We start from the raw sequence: 18592 nt of genomic DNA, 5'->3' as shown, positions 1-18592 counted from the left end.
TATGCTGCCTCGTTGCCTCTTCCTGGCCCTCATATGCTATGTGACAGTGTAATTTACTTAACTTCACTGTGCCTCGGTCTTCATCTCTAAAAACAGGCATATAATAACACGTCACAGAAGTTTTTTCTTTGCTTGCTTTTGTATGTTTGTTTACTTGGTTTCATTCTTTAAAAAATAAGGATCAGGGGCGCCTGGGTGGCTCAGTGGGTTAAAGCCTCTGCCTTCAGCTCAGGTCATGATCTCAGGGTCCTGGGATCGAGCCCCGCGTGGAACTCTCTGCTCCACAGGGAGCCTGCTTCCTCCTCTCTCTCTCTGTCTGCCTCTCTGCCTACTTGTGATCTCTGTCTGTCAAATAAATAAATAAAATATTAAAAAAAATAAGGATCAGATGAAGTATAGCACTGAAGACAATGCTACATTTTCAGTACTATTATGACTATAGTGTAGCCCTACAGAAGTAGTATTATCTAAAATGAATTTTTCTTTTAGTAGTTTTAAAATCTATTTTTATTTGTTAATACACCATGTTCTTTGACCTGTCATATGTTGTTGTCTTTTGTATTTTCAGGGCACCAAAAAATTTTGCTCGTTTGTTTTCCTACGAGTGCTTGCATGCATGTTTATTCTTCTCATAAGTTGAATGTTCATATTGATTTCTTTTATTTATCTGTACAGCCATAACTTTGCACCCTTGACTCTATATTGCTTTCCGCAGTATCTATTGAATCCTTTCTAATGGCAAAAGTGAGAATGGGGGCACCTGGGTGGCTCAGTGGATTAAGCCTCTGCCTTCAGCTCAGGTCATAAATAAATAAAATCTTTAAAAAAAATGAAAATATAAAAAAAAAAAGAAAAAATATATCACTCACATTTCCCCTCCTTCCGCTCCCTTCATGCTATTTAAGATGATTATATTACTTAAAAATATATTTTTTTATTAAATATATTTTAAGCTCCTTTATTTCATTTATCTACTTATTTTTAATCCTCATCTACAAGAGATAAGCAGTTTACTAATTTAAAGTTTCTCTTCCACGTCCCCTTCCAATGTAGCTAACTATGCAAATTTTGCTTAGAAGTATAGAAATATAGAAGTATTAGAAATTATACTTACTATTCACATTTTTAAGCCTTAACTTTTAAATAAAATACCACTCATGTTCTCCTCAAATTATTTGGAGGCTTAAAAAATTATGATTTAAATTCTTTAAGACAGGTTCATAGTAACGATTATTCCTGAGTTCTACTATGTTCAAAAATATTCATTGATGCATTAGAACTGACAATGGTTTGGGCAAAAAATACTTGGGATATGCTTTCTTTTTCGGATATTTTATGGCATTGTTCCACTATATTGTGTCATTGAATGTTGCTCTTAAATAATATAAGCCAGCTTGATTTTTTTCCACTTTATATAACTTGATATTCTTGCCTTTTTAACCAAACAAGCAGAATTCTTTGAAATTAAGTAATTTTGTGAGCATAAATGCTAGTACTGACTGTCTGAGCCTAATTTACTAAGACCATAATATGTCTTTTTAATCTGTGAATCTAAATTATCTTTTCTTTCTGGAAATATTTTCTTGAATTACACTTATTAACGTCTGTTTAATTATTTTATTCTTTGATAAAATCAATAATGTGTATTTTGGAATTTTTACTGTATTCAATAGCTGCCATTTTCTCCCTGATACTTTTAAACTAATGCATTTCTACTTAATTTTGCTCTCTTTCTTCTTTTCTACCACCTATCATCTAAATTCCTTATTTCATTTTCAGTTGTCTGGTTTTATTTATTTATTTTTTCAGGCCCTTGAATATACTTTACTTTCTAAAACGGTTTTATTTTTCGCCTTTCCTTTTTCCCTAAACTTTCTGAGTTCCGTATCTCTGCTTGAAGGTCTTTTTATAAGTTATATTCCTTTAAATTTTATTTTATATTCATACTAATGTAAATGATCACAGGTTCTGCTTGTTTCATGAAATTCGTTTTTCATATAAGAATTATTTTCCATGTGTTTCCCTTCTGATTTCTTTCCCCACTTTTGGTAAATATCCTGTGCTTGTTCCTTTTTGGTTACTCATTTGAATAAGGTAAACTTTTTCCAGGGGGATCCATTTGTATCTGATCTGTAAGGGCAAGACCATGTCCTTATTCCCGGGGAGAACATGTGTTTTTTGTTTCTTTGTTTGGTTGTTAAGCATTTACTACTCCCCTCAACAGACAGAGCAGATGTGAGGGAATATTCACGATTTAAGTCTCACCTCATCATTTAGACTCCTCTTTTAGACACCTGGTTATTTTGACTAATGTTAATGTGGCCTTAGTAATTTCCTCATTCAACTCCTCCATGACTATTTTTTTTTCATTTCTAGGGAATTTGTCAACGATGCAGATAAATGTTTTGGTAATTCTTCACCTTCCTTTGTCAGATATTTCTGAGAACTTCAACTAAAAGCAGACTCTCCCTTCTCTACTGAAATCACTGCTTTGGGGGTCCATCTATTCGGTAATAGTTGTTATTTCTTTGAAAATGGGGTTAGTTTTCTTATCTTGTTTTCCTTGTTGTTTTAGGGTTGTTCCCAAGATAAATAGAAGAAAATGCTAAGTGTAAATTTCCAGCTTTGTGCCAGTCGTTAAGCTGTTGTCTTTAAGCACCAAATTCATTCATCTACGCTCTGTTTTGTGATGTTGTATTGTTGCTGGCACTATAATCTAATTTTCTTTGAATTAGCTGGCTTCCTATTAGGTTCTTCCAATGAGGGATACTAGGAATTGACACATACTCAGAAGTGGAAAGAAAAGACTGACTTCTTCCTGTTTCCTTGTTTCCAGTTGACTTCACTCTCATCAACAGGACTTCATCCTCAGATAAAGCAGTTGGTTTTATTTTTTAATTTATTTCCATCTTTTTAAAGATTTTATTTATTTGACAGATTAAGTTATTTATTTGACAAAGTGAGTAAGAGAGAGACAGAGAGCAAGCAGGCAGGAGAGAAGAAGGTGCCCTGCTGAGCAAGGAGCCTCATATGGGGCTCGATTCCAGGACCCTGGGGTGGTGACCTGTGCCAAACATAGAGGTTTAACGGACTGAGCCACCCAGGAAACCGCAGCAGTTTTAATCTTTAATCACCTGTACCAGCTTTTTGGCAGTTTCTTCTCAGGGGCCTGAATCTCTAGCTTTGTTGTTATTCTTCTCTAAATTCCTGGGTGCTAGAAGTAACTTCTCTAAATTCACGGGTCTCTTCTTAGAGATCTAAGTAAGCTCCAAGGTGCTCTTACCCCATGTTTTTAAGATTGGATTTTTCTTAAACCTTGTTTTTCTAACCCCATAGGTTTTAGCTGCTTCCACAATTTTTGATTGCTATGTTACAGCAATGTTCTTATTTGCTTTTTCTGGTCTTGCAATCAATACCTCTTCAACCAGTTCTCTAAATTAAGCTCTCTGTTTAAATACCTCACCTAGTTTCTGTTTTCCTGAGGAGAATTTGATTGATGCAACCTTTAAAACATGTCTTTCCGGGGCGCCTGGGTGGCTCAGTGGGTTAAAGCCTCTGCCTTCGGCTCAGGTCATGATCCCAGGGTCCTGGGATCGAGCCCCACGCATCAGGCTCTCTGCTCAGCAGGGAGCCTGCTTCCTCCTCTCCCTCTGCCTGCTTCTCTGCCTACTTGTGATCTCTGTCTGTCAAATAAATAAATAAAATCTTAAAACAAAACAAAAAAAAAAAAAAAAAAAAACATGTCTTTCCTTGGTTTAAAAAAGCAGAAGAGTCAGTTATCTTTGCCATTAGCTGTCCATGGTAGATAACCATAGAACTTAATGCAAGAAATTCTTGGTTCCTGGATCACTTAGAGACATTTATAAATTTGTGGAACAGAGATTAAACCAGTTCCATAAAGGTTTCTCTTCCTTTGTGTGGGCTATCAGATCCTATCTGAAATTAAACAGTAAGCCACAAGAATCTGTCCCGGTAGTATCATCCATATTATCTCACATATCACCCATATGATATCTCCTTTTGGTCAACAGTGGATTAGTGTTGGACATAATATGTCCAGTGGAAGTTTCTTTTACTATAGTATCAGATCATTTCTTAAAAGGGAAAAGTATAACCCTAAAGTGCTAAGGCTAATATGATACTGTTCTTTCCATTTCTTTTAATCTGAGTGTTGCCAACACTATTGCTTTGTTCTAAGTTTCTATCTTGGGCTTTTACTGGGTTCTTGGACTACTTTCAATTCTACCTTAAAATTTCAGGTATGGCACATATCATCATAGTTAAAAAAACAAAACAAAACCTTATTCTGCATTTTAAAAATTTCTCGGAAAATATATAAACAGATTGTCAACTTTGCACTTATCTAATAAGCCTTGACTTTAAAGACTTGGGTCTACTGAACACCTATGTGCCCGCTGCTGTTCTCTGTACTGGTCATAACAAAAGTGAATAAAACAAAATCCGCAGTCACATGAATCACATAGCAGTAATGGAATGAAATGCTTCAAAATTAAGTCAATTACCATGCATGTGACATTCCACTAAAACTGAGAATCACTGAGCTAACTAATCTGATAACTACCTGGTTTTTGATGTCTCCATTCAGTGAAGTAGATTTATAATCTACTGGATAATTTAGTATAAAATGTATTCAAATAGTGAATTTATATAAACAAGTTCTACTTTTATTTCCCCAAATAGAAACTCTTACATTTAAAATAAATAGTTGATTGGTATATTTAATAAGATTAAAACCTTCATTCAAGATTTTTTTCAAACTAGAATTAAATTATACTGTGATTTTAACACAGTCAGAGCCACTTCTAGTGGGTCAGTCCTGATGCCAGAAATAAGAGAAGATACATATCCCACTGCAAAATCATGCTTTCTGAGGTAGTAAATAGGAAAAAAAAAAATCCTAATGTCACAGAAATGATTTCTGAATTAAATTGGTAAGAAATGGTACAAAACAATACACTTAGTGAAAAATAACTATAAACCAGAATTTTAAAATCTCTGTGGCAATAGGAGACAAATGCTTTTTTACAAAATGTTCAGTGAAGTATTTTTAAATTATAGCATTCATATAAGGTGATTTATTTTGGAGTATCTTTAGATATTTTAATTTTAAATACTAATTCTCATGCATTTAAACTTTGAATAATATTTAGAGTATACCATCTTCTCATCTCAGCTGCTTGCCACGCATGCTGTCTGAGCACTCCCTATGACTTGGCAGTTACCCACTGACCGCAAGTTCAGATTTATGAAGAGGCAACAATCCAGCTCTGTTTGTTTGCCTTTGGTTCAGCAGTCTGTTCCTGTGGTGATTTCCACATGGCATACATGCAAGAAGGTCACAATCATCTTGGTCCAGGGATTTGGAATCTAAATTACTTATTAGAAAAAACAAATCCATGGTCTTTAGAGGAATATGAAACAGCATTTTTTGGAAAGTGTTGTCTTAAAACATTCAAAATCTTACTTGGAGGCAAACAAAAGGCGTTAATCATTGTCTATATACAAAGAGTGGAAGCTTGCCTGTAAGTCTCATTGCTATGGGTGTACAATAAAATGTAGATTCACAGAAAGATGCTATACTTTAAAAATATTTTAAAATATGGCAGTGACTGAGATTACAGGCAAACGAAATTAGTTACATTATTAGAAGGAAGTAAGCAAAAACGTGTATGTGTATTCATTATATATGTATATGTAACAGAATATACATATATATCATTTTTCATTTTATAATATATATATACTGAGACTCGAATGCATTCAGTATAAAGAATGGGGGCAGTTGTCGATGACTTCAGACAGAAAGCTCATCTATAGCATCTGAACCATCTGCCAGCCGTTCAGTATCTCTGGGTTGCCAGTTGTATTTGGGACTTGCCAAGGAGCCAGATGCTCTCATGGCTTTCTATCGTATAGTAATTGCTCTCCAAAGAACAAAGAAGTAAAAATGCAAGAATAATGTTATTTTTGTTATATATTTTAAATGTTTTGGTTTCTGTTTTTTTTATTCCAATATAAGTGAAAATAAATATTTGAGTACAAAAAAAGCCTTTTTTTAGAGATGAAATTCAGCCAATCCAAAATGGAATCTTTTGTATTTCCTTTGACCATTAGAAGTAAATGGGTGAAGAAAATGCCCTAGGATCCCCATACACAGAATGTAATGGGGATCCATTCTTGAAGGATTCTAAGGGTGGCTGAGGAGAAGCTAAATGTTACCAGGGGTAAGAGATAATAACACCATATATTCAGTATGAACGTCACAGATATTTTTTGTCACTAGAAGTCCAATGCGTTATCCATTGCACCACAGAGCCACCTATATAGATATTTTTTGAATAAAGACATTGTATTAAGAGAGATGATAAACACAATTGGAGCTATTGTCTCTACCATAGAAAGGGACCTTGGGATGGAAACTGGGCACTTGATTTTTCCCAGGCCCTAAAGATGTTAAAATTAGTTGTTGGTGTGGTAGAAAGGAACAAGGAGAAAGTTAAGGCCAGGTGGAGCATCCCGGCAGGATCAATGTGTTGTGTTAAAGAGGCATTTTGTCACTGCTGACCAGCTGACTTCTTCCATTTTCTGAAGCATTTCATATAAAATCTGGCTCTCTGAATGTCTGATATTTTGGTTTCTTACTAACTTTAATGTCCACATCCTAGTTTTTTCCAAGCCTGCTTAACTTAAGTTGTTGGAAACATCCCTCTATGCCATTAACAGTAGTCTTTCTGTCTCTGTCTCGGCAGGCGCACACACACACACACACACACACCCCTCTGTCAGCCTAGTCTGGAATGTAGTAAATGTCCATAAATATTGGATGTTGTTATTAATTTGTATATAAAAGTATTCTGATATTTCAGAAGGGTACAAAATCGATAATCTAAAAAGCCTGGTTTCCAATTCTGGTCATAGAAGTTTCATTAAAAATCTCTGATCCACATTTTATTTTTTAATAAACATGGATAATAATAATTCTTGTTTTTAAAGACTTTATTTGTTGATTTGACAGACGGAGATCACAAATAGGGAGAGAGGCAGGCAGAGAGAGGGGGGGGGGGAGCAGACTCCTTGTCAAGCAAAGAGCCCAATGTGAGGCTCAATCCCAGGACCCTGGGATTATGAGCTGAGCAGAAGGCAGAGGCTTTAACTCACTGAACCACCCAGGGGCCCCGATAATAATAATTCTTGTGTAAGATTAATTAAATATTAAACTTTAAAAAATATATTTTAAAATATTTTAGAAACAAAATGTGATTTATAAGTGCTACTTATAACTAACAAAATGGGCACAGTTTCCCTTGGACTCCCTTTCCTTATCTGTAAAACACATTTGAAAAATCCCTCACTCTTAACTCAGTTTTAGCCTTGTATCAATCCGCATGCAGGAAGAAGTTAGTGAAAATACACATTTATGAAGAATCATGTTTTTAAAGAAGTGTCATGAATGTGGGGACTTAATTGATAATGAACTCCATAACTATGATAGGTTTTAGCACAAATGAAGGACAAGGGAGGCATCCTCAAGGCATAATATATTTTGAATTTCTTTCTGATGTGTCAGATGGCTTGTCTTATGAAAAAGGCATAGCTTCCCCGGACTACTTTCCTCATCTGTAAAGGATACTTGAAAAACACCTAACTCTTTTATTTACACGTTTTATTCTTTCTAAACAAAATGTTTTTCTTTTCTCAATTAAAAAAAGCCACATAATTTTTGAAAAATGTAAATAATATAGCAAGACGTAATTTAAAAAAATTAAAAATCTTGTTTATTCCACTCAAGACTAAACGTTGTACCATTTTAGCAAGAATGTTTCTAGGTTTCTCTCCCTGTGCATAGTAGATTGAATTACTATTCCCAAATATTACCCTACTCTCCTGCTTGTATCGGGTCAAGTTGCCATGTTACTTGTGCCCATTCTGTGGTAAAGTACGCATCCTTGCTCATTGACTTTGTCTTGGTTCATGTGACTTGCTCTGGCCCACATGTGAAGGGACATGATGTACACCTTGTCTGGGCCAAAACTGTTGAAATGTGTGTTTTGCCTGCTCTCATTCTTTTCTATCTTCAACTAACAAGGAATGTTTCATATTGGGGCTGCTGCTTCTGCTGGGGTTCCTTAATCCTTGAATGAGAAGAAAATGGAATAGAGCTTGAGCTATGTGGAATTATAAGAGGGGCCCATGACTTTTATCCCCTGGTGTTGCTCCCATGGTTATATTCTGGGACAAGACAAAAGGGAATTTGAGGTTATAATTGGTTACTAATCAGTTGATTTGAAACAGGGGAGGTTATCCAGCTAGGCCTAACCTAATCATATGAGTCCTTTCACAGCAGAGACATTTCTTTCTGTCATAGTAGAAGAGGAAATCCGAGATATTGAAACATGAGAGAAATTTAGTGTAAGGTAGATTCTCTGTTGTTGATGGGAAGGAGGTCACAGAGCAAGGACCTGAAAGATACCTCTAGGAGGTGAGCGGACCCTACCACTTTGCAAGAGAAAAGCTGACAGCTTGCAGGGAAAAGGGAGCTCCAGCTCTGTGACTTTGAGAAACTGAATTATATGAAAATATAAATGAAGTTGGAAACAGATTATTTCCTTGAACTTGTAGATAAAAACCAAACTGGCAAAGACCTTGACTTGGGCCTTGGAAGGCCCTAAGCAGAGAACCTAGTTGAGTTCTCTTGGACTTCTGACCCCACAGAACTGAGATGATAAATGAGTGTTAGTTTAAAACATTATAGAGGTGGTAATTTGTTATACAGCAACAGAAATGTAATACAGAGCTATAGCAACCAGCCCACAGCAAGTGACACACAAATAAGAAACAAATATTACAATAAACCATTGATTTGTGAGGGTTATTTTGTTACTTCAAAGGCCCAATTAAATACAATGTGTCTTTACCCACATATCTCTCTCTCTCTCAACACGCGCACATACACACACACACACACAGTGTTTTCATGCCATTATATGCATCGTATTAAACATTCTTCTTTGTAACTTACTCATTCACTCCATAATTCATTTTGAAAAATTTTATACCCATAGAAATAGACCTGCAAATTTGCTTGTAACAGCTAATTTCCCATTTTATAGATGTACAATATACTGGTTCCTTTTAATAAGCACTACTTTAAATAAACCTTATTTAGGAAACTTTCAGGTTATACGATTATTCATGATCCAAAAAAAAAAATCCAACAACATCTCTTTGTATGGATATTTTCATGGTTTTAGCCCCCTGAAGGATCTTACTAATTTATAACCTTTTAATATTTCATGTAAATTATTTATAATCTTTCTTACTTATAGTTGTTGCTATTTCTCCAATATTTACTGCTGATGTACATATGTATGTGTGTGTGTATATACACATTTATCTATGTATATATGTATATATGTATATATACACACGCATGCTCATCCTTTCATACAGTTTTAAGTGTTACGAAGCCAAGTGTTTCTAGGTATCTTTTGTTTTTGTTTTCTGCCTCTAGTGTCCAGTCCCTTAATTTAGAAAGAAATATAAATTTTAAGTTAGAAATGATGGCATAGAAGCAAGCATTCTTTCCTGTACCTTCCGCATTTTCTGTTGGTATTTCAGACAGCACGGGGAAAGTCCAAATTTTAAAGCCAGAGCAGCTGTTCAACAAAATGTTCACACAAGCCAGCAGGCTAGTATGCTCTCAATAGGTTTGTGTAACAAATAACTGCAAAGTTGTTTCTGCATAAATGAGAACTTCATGGCCAACTACAAAGTTTACATGTGTAATTTAGGTCTAACACTGGAAAAGATAACTAGGAGTGTGTATATCTGGTGTGAATAATGAAGGAAAGTCAGGATAACTGTTGAAGCAATGAGAAGTTCAGAACATTTTTCATCTGGATAACTTAGGGTATTGGCTTGAGTTCATCATCGTTAATTACAATTTTCCTCAGTAAATTCCTTACAATTCCTTTGAGGCAAGTATCTTCTCTATTCAAATCTTCTGAGCCTGATTAGAGTAAACTAAACTGTTACTGTTTTTCTTTTCTGTACAATAGATGTCTCAGTATCATGATGTTGTTTGTATATCATGGAAATTGTATGAAGTATTTGGAGTTCTTTTAGAATGAAAGACATTGCCTAGCCTGAAGATAACAATGATAAAGTGACAATATGATAAATAAGTTTTTCCTTTTTGTCTGACTGACTTGAGTTTTAATTGATAATTTACCATTGGTAGTAACTATATTTCCAGTGCTTTCATCTGAACAAACAAAGACTGCCTTTGCAAAAAAAAAAAAAAAGAAAAAAGAAAAGAGAAGAAAAAGAAAAGAAAAGAAAAACTATTCAGGACACTTAGCACACATTGAACAACAACAACAACAAAACCCCCCAAAAATTGTATTCTTGGCCAAACTAAGTGGCTCTAGTGGTATTTCCTGTTATATTGGAAGTAAAGTGCCTTTGCCAAGAAAGACTAATGGTGTATATAATGCCAGTGCTACCTGCATTGTTTGCTTGATTGCTTTTTAGCAGTAGGAGTTTGAAACTGAAAGCCAGTAAATGGAATTATAAGCTTTGTACCTCATTGCATGAAAAAAAATAATGTTATGTTAAGACCCAGATTTCAATGGCATATTTTATTCTTATTATTGTGGCTATGTAAAAAAATCTTATGAATATAAAAATTTATAGGACCTTCCTGTAGAACACTTTAATGTTCTAGTTCATAAATTTTTTGCTTTGAAACCAAATACACAAAGACCTCAACTCACAGCAATCCACACTACCAGTCCCTAACTTCATCAGTCATTTTCTTAGTGACACAGTAGGCAGTGAGAATATAACACGTCATCCAACTAATTCTGAAGAAGTAACAAAAGAAAAATCATTTAGGAGAGATTGGTAATTTATTTTAAAAAGTCAAGTGATTGTGAATTTCCACATAATTACCCTCAAAGCTACCTGTTGATGTTTCCCTAAGAAATTCTGTGGAGTTCCATAACCTCCACGTTAAAATGCCTCATGTAATGATTTGTTCTGGTAAATAGGGATAGATTTTAAAGAAGATATTTATGTGAAAAATGGCAATTCTGTATCATTAAAATATTATTTGAATAATGCTGTTGTTTCACTTATGAGAAAAAGAGACCAAGATCCAAACCATAGTCAGTGTGGAAAGAGACAAGAATAGCAATACCCAACCTCATGACTTCTGCATTCTTGTCTCCCCCTGACCTGGCAATTCCTGCTGGACACTGGGAGTTATTTTCTTCAAAGAAAATTTGTCCTTTAAGTCTCTTCCCCTAACTTGATAAAACTAAATATATTTTGTATAACAGCTACTTAATTATATAAGTGCTTTATGTGTCTGCTTGTTTTTGTAAACATTTGGGAATAAGATACTTGTTATCAACACGGATCCCAATGATATCTGTGTCTGGGTCTTAATCGATTTGACTTTGAATACTTTTTTCTAGAGATATAACTCAGAATAAATAATGTCTGCTCTCTCTTCAAAGCATTATAAGACTATCAACAAAATCTACCATTTACTTTTATTCTTTTTAAAGATTTTATTTATTTATTTGTCAGAGAGAGAGCACAGGCAGACAAGAGGCAGGCAGAGAGAGAGAGGAGGAGGAGGCAGGCTCCCTGCTGAGCAGAGAGCCTGATGTGGGACTCGATCCCAGGACCCTGGGATCATGACCTGAGCCGAAGGCAGCCGCTTAACCAACTGAGCCACCCAGGCATCCCTACCATTTACTTTTAAGCAGTAAACCTCAAGGCCAGGTATTTAGAAAAGACTTAGAGTTTCATGCATTACTTTGGAGAAATATAATCGACTGTGTCTATTATCTGTCAGGTATTATGACCACAAGAGAAAAAGTAATGAGCAAGCTGTTAAGTATTTGAAGGAATCTTGACACTTAACTTGGGAAACAGACATTACCTTGTAATTTCAAATTATCGCATAAATGATGGTGTATGTGGTGGTAAATATAGAGTGCGGTAGGACCCAAAGGGAGGGCAATCACTAACACTATGATGAACTGTTGATGGGGATTGTGGTCAGTCAAGTGATCACAGAGTTCAGAGATACTTCCGTGACTTCAGTGATGAGTTTATTTTAGGCAGGTCATGAGGAATAGAGAGTAAGGGAAGACAGAGGGGAGAGCTCTAGGAAGTGCTGTATAAACAAAGGCTAGGATGCTCAGGTTCTAATAATTAAAAATCTTCAAACTGGCTTATCATTTTCTGATATCCCATCTTAAAACTGAGTTTTTATTAATAACTTTCACTATATTTCATTATTTTATTTTGTTTTGCCATGTTTTCTAGTTGCATTTTTATATTCTCCACATTTGCTCCTTCTATGGCCTACTGCAAAGCCAGGAAAGGTAGGCAAGATAGAAGATAGGTACTGTGTCATCATGAATTCCAACACTTTGATTTTTCAAAATAGATTAACCTACTAAGATGTTAATTTTTTTGTAAGAAAATGTGCACTGAGGTCCCTCTAGGAGACTACTGATATTTAGAAATATCCTTTCACAACTAGCACTGAAAAATTAAATCAATAAGAAGTTTGCCATGATTTGAATTTTTCTTATAATTTCTGGTAAGTTATCTTTGAATCTCTCCTTGGGAAAAACTTAACAGGTAGTTTCTACTTATTTCCTTTCTCTAATTAAGGATCTTACTCAGAGACACCCTAGGAGGTTTCATATCTGTTATATGCAGCACCCTGACTTTGGAAATGAAAAGAGATCTTCAATAATGCTTTCTGCTTGACCAAATATGGATCCAAGAAATAATTTAGGTACTTACTACAGATAATCTCTTTACACACTCACCTAAGGTAGAGATTATAAAATTTTGATAAACACACAAAAATCCCTAAAATGCTAATGGGCATATTTGCCCTATTAAAAAAAAATCCACAAGTTCATATGATTCAACTGAATTCTTTATCAAAGAGTACTTTGTTGTTTCTCGTTTCCTTACATGTACTTACAGTGCTACTACTGATACTTTGGGGAGCCACTTTTGTTCCTAAGGTTAGAAGAGCTTTATTTAATACAGGTGGAGCAGTAATTATGATCAATGTAAATTTCCAAGCACAGATTGTGCAAGCTGCTGGTGCTGGCAATGTGCTTTGTGTGTATTGATGACCATGTGCCAAATGTTGTATCTATTAGCCTAGAGACATCAGCGGGATTGGACATCAGCTGAACACGGCATACTGAAGAGTAAATAGAAACTCAGTATCTTAACTCAAGATGCAAAATCAGTATGAAAAATGAAGTGAGTGAGAATTTTTAAAAAATGAATGAAATAAAGTTTGCATAAATTTCAACTCTGAATTTAAATTTCTCTGGAAATTCAAAATTATTACCACTTCATTATATATTTTGTTTCCATGCTTCTATTTTTATACTTGCTTTTTATAAATTCTATAGCATTTTTGGAAATACTAAATCCTAGAATAATGTAAGAGGGGATTCCTGTGAAATAAAGAAACAATCAGTATGAGATATTTAAATATATAAACTACATGAAAATGAGGGTAATACACACAGAAATACACATATATGTCTTGTTATAAAGCTTAGTGATGAAAGGCAGATTGGTGAGCCTGTGCATAAACACAGCAGCTTCAACATTACAAATTACATTACAGCTCTCCTTTCATTCCCCATAATCCCATATTTATATATATATTCCTTAAATTCTTTAGTTATAGAATTTGGAAAATGTCTTCCAGGAATTGTGACTTTCCTTTTAACTTCCTTTATGGTATTTATGGGTGAACATAAATCTTAAATTTAATTAATGATTTTTATTTATATTTCATATTAATTTAATCTTTAATAACATAAATCCTTCCCTAACATCCAGATATAAAAATATTGTCCTGTATTTCTAGAAATGACTAAATATTTTGTTTTTATATTAAAATAGTCCATATTAATTTTTGTGAATGCTTGATGTATGGATTACATTTTAATTTTTTGTTCTATTTGGATATCCAGTTGTCTCAACACCATTATTGTTAATTTCCTTTAAAAATTTTTCTTGATTTAGCTGTAAGTGTATTGATTAAATAGAAAATCTTTGTGGTATTGGCTATACCTGTCTTTGAAAGGGTTTAATATTTCATTTATTTAGATCTTTTAACATATTTCAGTATGTTTCATATTTTATCTTCAATTTTTCTTGACTATATTTTGTCCTTGCTACCTTATATTTTTATTCTTATTAAATACTGTTTTTAAATGTTTTAAACTATTTTTACTAATAAAATTGCAGTTTGTTGTTTATGCTAATATCTGCAATCTTGTTAAAATTTTAAATAACTAATAATGATAAATAATTTTAGGGGCCATCATATAAATATCCATATGAATATGAATAATAAGAGTTTGTTTTTTTCCTTTCAAAGTTCTTTTTTTCTTGTATGGGCTAAGACCTTTAGTGCATCTTTACATATAGCTTCTTGTAATAGTCTTCTTTGTCTTGCCGCAGATCTAAAGAAATAACTCTGGCAATTTCACAGAAGAAATTATATTTGTTGAACGTCTTGATAGAGATTAGGAAGTTAAGAAAGTTCCCTCCTATCCCTTATTTGTTAGGGGATGATACGTTGACTATCATGACTAATTTTGTCATGTGGGTTTTTTTTTTTTTTGATGCTATTGAATTGGTAATATAGATGTCCTTCATAACCTCTTAATGGTATAAATTAAATTTATGAATTTGATAATGTGAAGCCAGTTTGCATTCCTAGGATATATCCCTAATATTTTATTTTATTTTAATTTGCTTTTTCATTTTTTTTTCAAATTAACATATAATGTATTATTTGTTTCAGGGGTACAGTTCTGTGAGTCATTAGTCTTACACAACTCACAACACTCACCATAGCACATACCCTCCCCAGTGTCCATCACCCAACCACTCTATGTCTCTCACACCCCTTCCCCTCCAGCAACCCTCAGTTTGTTTCCTGAGATTAAAAGTCTTTTATGGCTTGTCTCCCTCCCTGGTCCGATCTTGTTTCATTTTTCTCTCCCTTCCCCTATGACCCTTCCTGCCCTGCTTCTCAAATTCCTTATATCAGAGAGATCATATGATAATTGACTTTCTCTGATTGACTTTTTTTGCTTAACATAATGCCATCTAGTTCCATCCACATCATTGCAAATGGCAAGATTTCAGGTTTTTGATGGCTGCATAGTATTCTGGTGTGTGTGTGTGTGTGTGTGTGTGTGTGTGTGTGTATCACATCTTCTCTATCCATTCATCTGTTGATGGACATCTAGGCTTTTTGCGTAGTTTGGCTATTGTGGACATTACTGCTATAAGCATTCAGGTGCACGTCCCCCTTCAGATAACTACATTGTATCTCTAGGGTAAGTACCCAGTAGGCAATTGCTGGGTCATAGGGTAGCTCTATTTTGAACTTTTTGAGGAACCTCCCTACTGCTTTCTAGAGTGGCTGCACCAGCTTGCATTCCCACCAACAATATAGGAAGGGTCCCCTTTCTCTGCATCCTTGCCAATACCTGTAGTTTTCTGAATTGTTAATTTTAACCATTCAGACCTGAGTGAGGTGATATCTCACTGTGGTTTTGATTTGTATTTCCCTGAAGCCAAGTAATGTTGAGTAATTTTTCATGTATCTGTTGGCCATTTGTATGTCTTCTTTATAGGAATGTCTGTTCATGTCTTCTGCCCATTTTTTAATTGGATTATTTGTGCTTTGGGTGTTGAGTTTGATAAGTTCTTTATAGATTTTTGGAAGCTAGCCCTTTATCTGATATGTCGTTTGCAAATATCTTCTCCCATTCTGTCAGTTGTGTTTTGGTTTTATTGACTGTTTCCTTTTTTGTGCAAAAGTTTTGATCTTGATGAAATCCCAGTAGTTCATCTTTGTCCTTGCTTCCCTTGCCTTTGGTGATGTTTCTAGGAAGAATTTGCTGTGGCTGAGGTCAAAGAGGTTGCTGCATGTGTTCTCCTCAAGGGTTTTGATGGAGTCCTGTCTCACATTGGTGTCATTCATCCATTTTGAATGTATTTTTGTGTGTGGTGTAAGGAAATGGTCCAGTTTCATTTTTCTGCAAGTGGCTGTCCAATTTTCCCAACATTTGTTGAAGAGACTGTCTTTTTTCCATTGGGTATTCTTCCTGCTTTGTTGAAGAATAGTTGACTATAGAGTTGACGTTTCATTTCTGGGCTCTCTATCCTGTTCCATTGATTTATTTGTCTGTTTTTGTGCTAGTACTATACTGTTTTGATGATTACTGCTTTGTAATAGAACTTGAAGTCTGCAGTTGTGATACTGCCAACTTTGGTTTTCTTTTTCAACATTCCTCTGGCTATTTGGGGAATTTTCTGGTTCCATATAAATTTTAGGATTATTTGTTCCATTTCTTTGAAAAAGGTTGATGGTATTTTGATAGAGATTGCATTTGATATATAGATTGCTCAGGTTAGAGCAGAAATTGATGAAATAGAAACCAAAAGAACAGTAGAACAGATCAACAAACCTAGGAGCTGGTTCTTTGAAAGAATTAATAAGATTGATAAACTCCTGGCCAAGCTTAACAAAAGGAAAAGAGAAAGGGCCCAAATTAATAAAATCATGAATGAAAGATGAATGAAAGAGGAGAGATCACAACCAACACCGAAGAAATACAAACAATTATAAGAACATATTATGAGAAACTATAAACCAGCAAATTTGAGAATCTGGAAGAAATGGGTGCATTCCTAGAGACTTAAAAACTACCAAAAGTGAATGGGGAAGAAATAGAAAACCTGAACCCATAAACAGTAAGGAGATTGAAGCAGTTATCAAAAATCTCCCAACAAGGGGCACCTGGGTGGCTCAGTGGGTTAAGCTGCTGCCTTTGGCTCAGGTCATGATCTTGGGGTCCTGGGATCAAGTCCCACATCGGGTTCTCTGCTCAGCAGAGCCTGCTTCCTCCTCTCTCTCTCTCTCTGCCTGTCTCTCTGCCTATTTGTGATCTCTCTCTGTCAAATAAATAAATAAAATCTTAAAAAAAAAATCTCCCAACTAATAAGAGCCCAGGGCCAGATGGCTTCCCAGGGCATTCTACCAAACATTTAGAGAAGAATTAATACCTATTCTCCTCAAATGGTTTCAAAAAATAGAATGGAAGGAAAACTTCCAAACTCATTTTATGAGGCCAGCATTACCTTTTTCCCAAAACCAGACAAAGCCCCCATCAAAAAAGAATTATAGACCAATATCCCTGATGAACACAGATGCAAAAATTCTCACCAGAATACTAGCCAATAAGATCCAATAGTACATTAAAAGGGTTATTCACCACGACCAAGTGGGATTTATTCCTGGGCTTCAACATTGGTTCAACAACCACAAATCAATCAGTGTGATACAAACATTAATAAAAGAAAGAATGAAAGAATAAGACCTTATGATACCCTCAATAGATGCTGAAAAAGCATTTGACAAAGTACAGCATCCTTTCTTGATCAAAATTCTTCAAAGTGTAGGGGTATAGGGTACATACATCAATGCCATCAAAGCCACCTGTGAAAAACCCAAAGCAAGTATCATTCTCAATGGGGGAAAATTGAGAGCTTTTTTCCGAAGATCAGGAACATGGCAGGGATGTCCACTCTCACCACTGCTATTCAACATAGTACTAAAAGTCCTAACCTCAGCAACCAGACAACAAAAAAGAAATAAAAAGCATCCGAATCAGCAAAGAAGTCAAACTCTCACTTTTTGCAGATGATATGATACTTAAGGTGGAAAACCTAAAAGACTTGACTCTAAAACTGCTAAAACTCATACAGGAATATAATAATGTGTCAGGATATAAAATCAATGCACAGAAATCAGTTGCATTTCTATACACCAACAGCAAGACAGAAGAGAAATTAAGTAGTCAATCCGATTTATGATTGCACCCAAAACCATAAGATACCTAGGAATAAATCTAACGAAAGAGGCAAAGAATCTGAACTTATAAAACTATAAAGTACTCATGAAAGAAATTGAAACACAAAGAAATGGAAAAACTTTCCATGCTCATGGATTGGATGGGCAAATACTGTGCAACTGTCTATCTCTAACATTTTATATGTTGTTGCTAATACTGTGTTTCAGAGTTTTGCATCTCAAAGTCTTTGTTTGACTTTGATATGAAGGTAATACATGTGTTATTAACTCTTCACCTCTCCCTTTTGTCTGTTCTGTTTAAGAACATGCTGAAAGTTGTAGTTATAAATTACTTAAACTTTTGTTTGATCTCACCTGTAAAACCATCTGGGCCTGCTTTCTTCTTCGTAAGAAATTTGTAATCACAGACATGATTTGAATTATGATTATAGAAAGTGTTTATTTTTTTATTTTGATTTTTACTTATTTTTCATTTGACTATAGCTACATGATGTTAAATTCGTTTCAGTATATGATAACATAGTGATTCTACATCTTTATATATTATGCTACAGCCACTACAAGTGTAGCTACCATCTGCCACCATACAATGCTATTACAGTGCCATTGACT

Source organism: Mustela putorius, unplaced genomic scaffold (genome assembly GCF_011764305.1).
Source record: "Mustela putorius furo isolate JIRA1106 unplaced genomic scaffold, ASM1176430v1.1 tig00537350_pilon_pilon_pilon, whole genome shotgun sequence".
Lineage (NCBI taxonomy): Eukaryota > Metazoa > Chordata > Mammalia > Carnivora > Mustelidae > Mustela > Mustela putorius.
Note: the sequence above shows the minus strand (reverse complement) of the source record.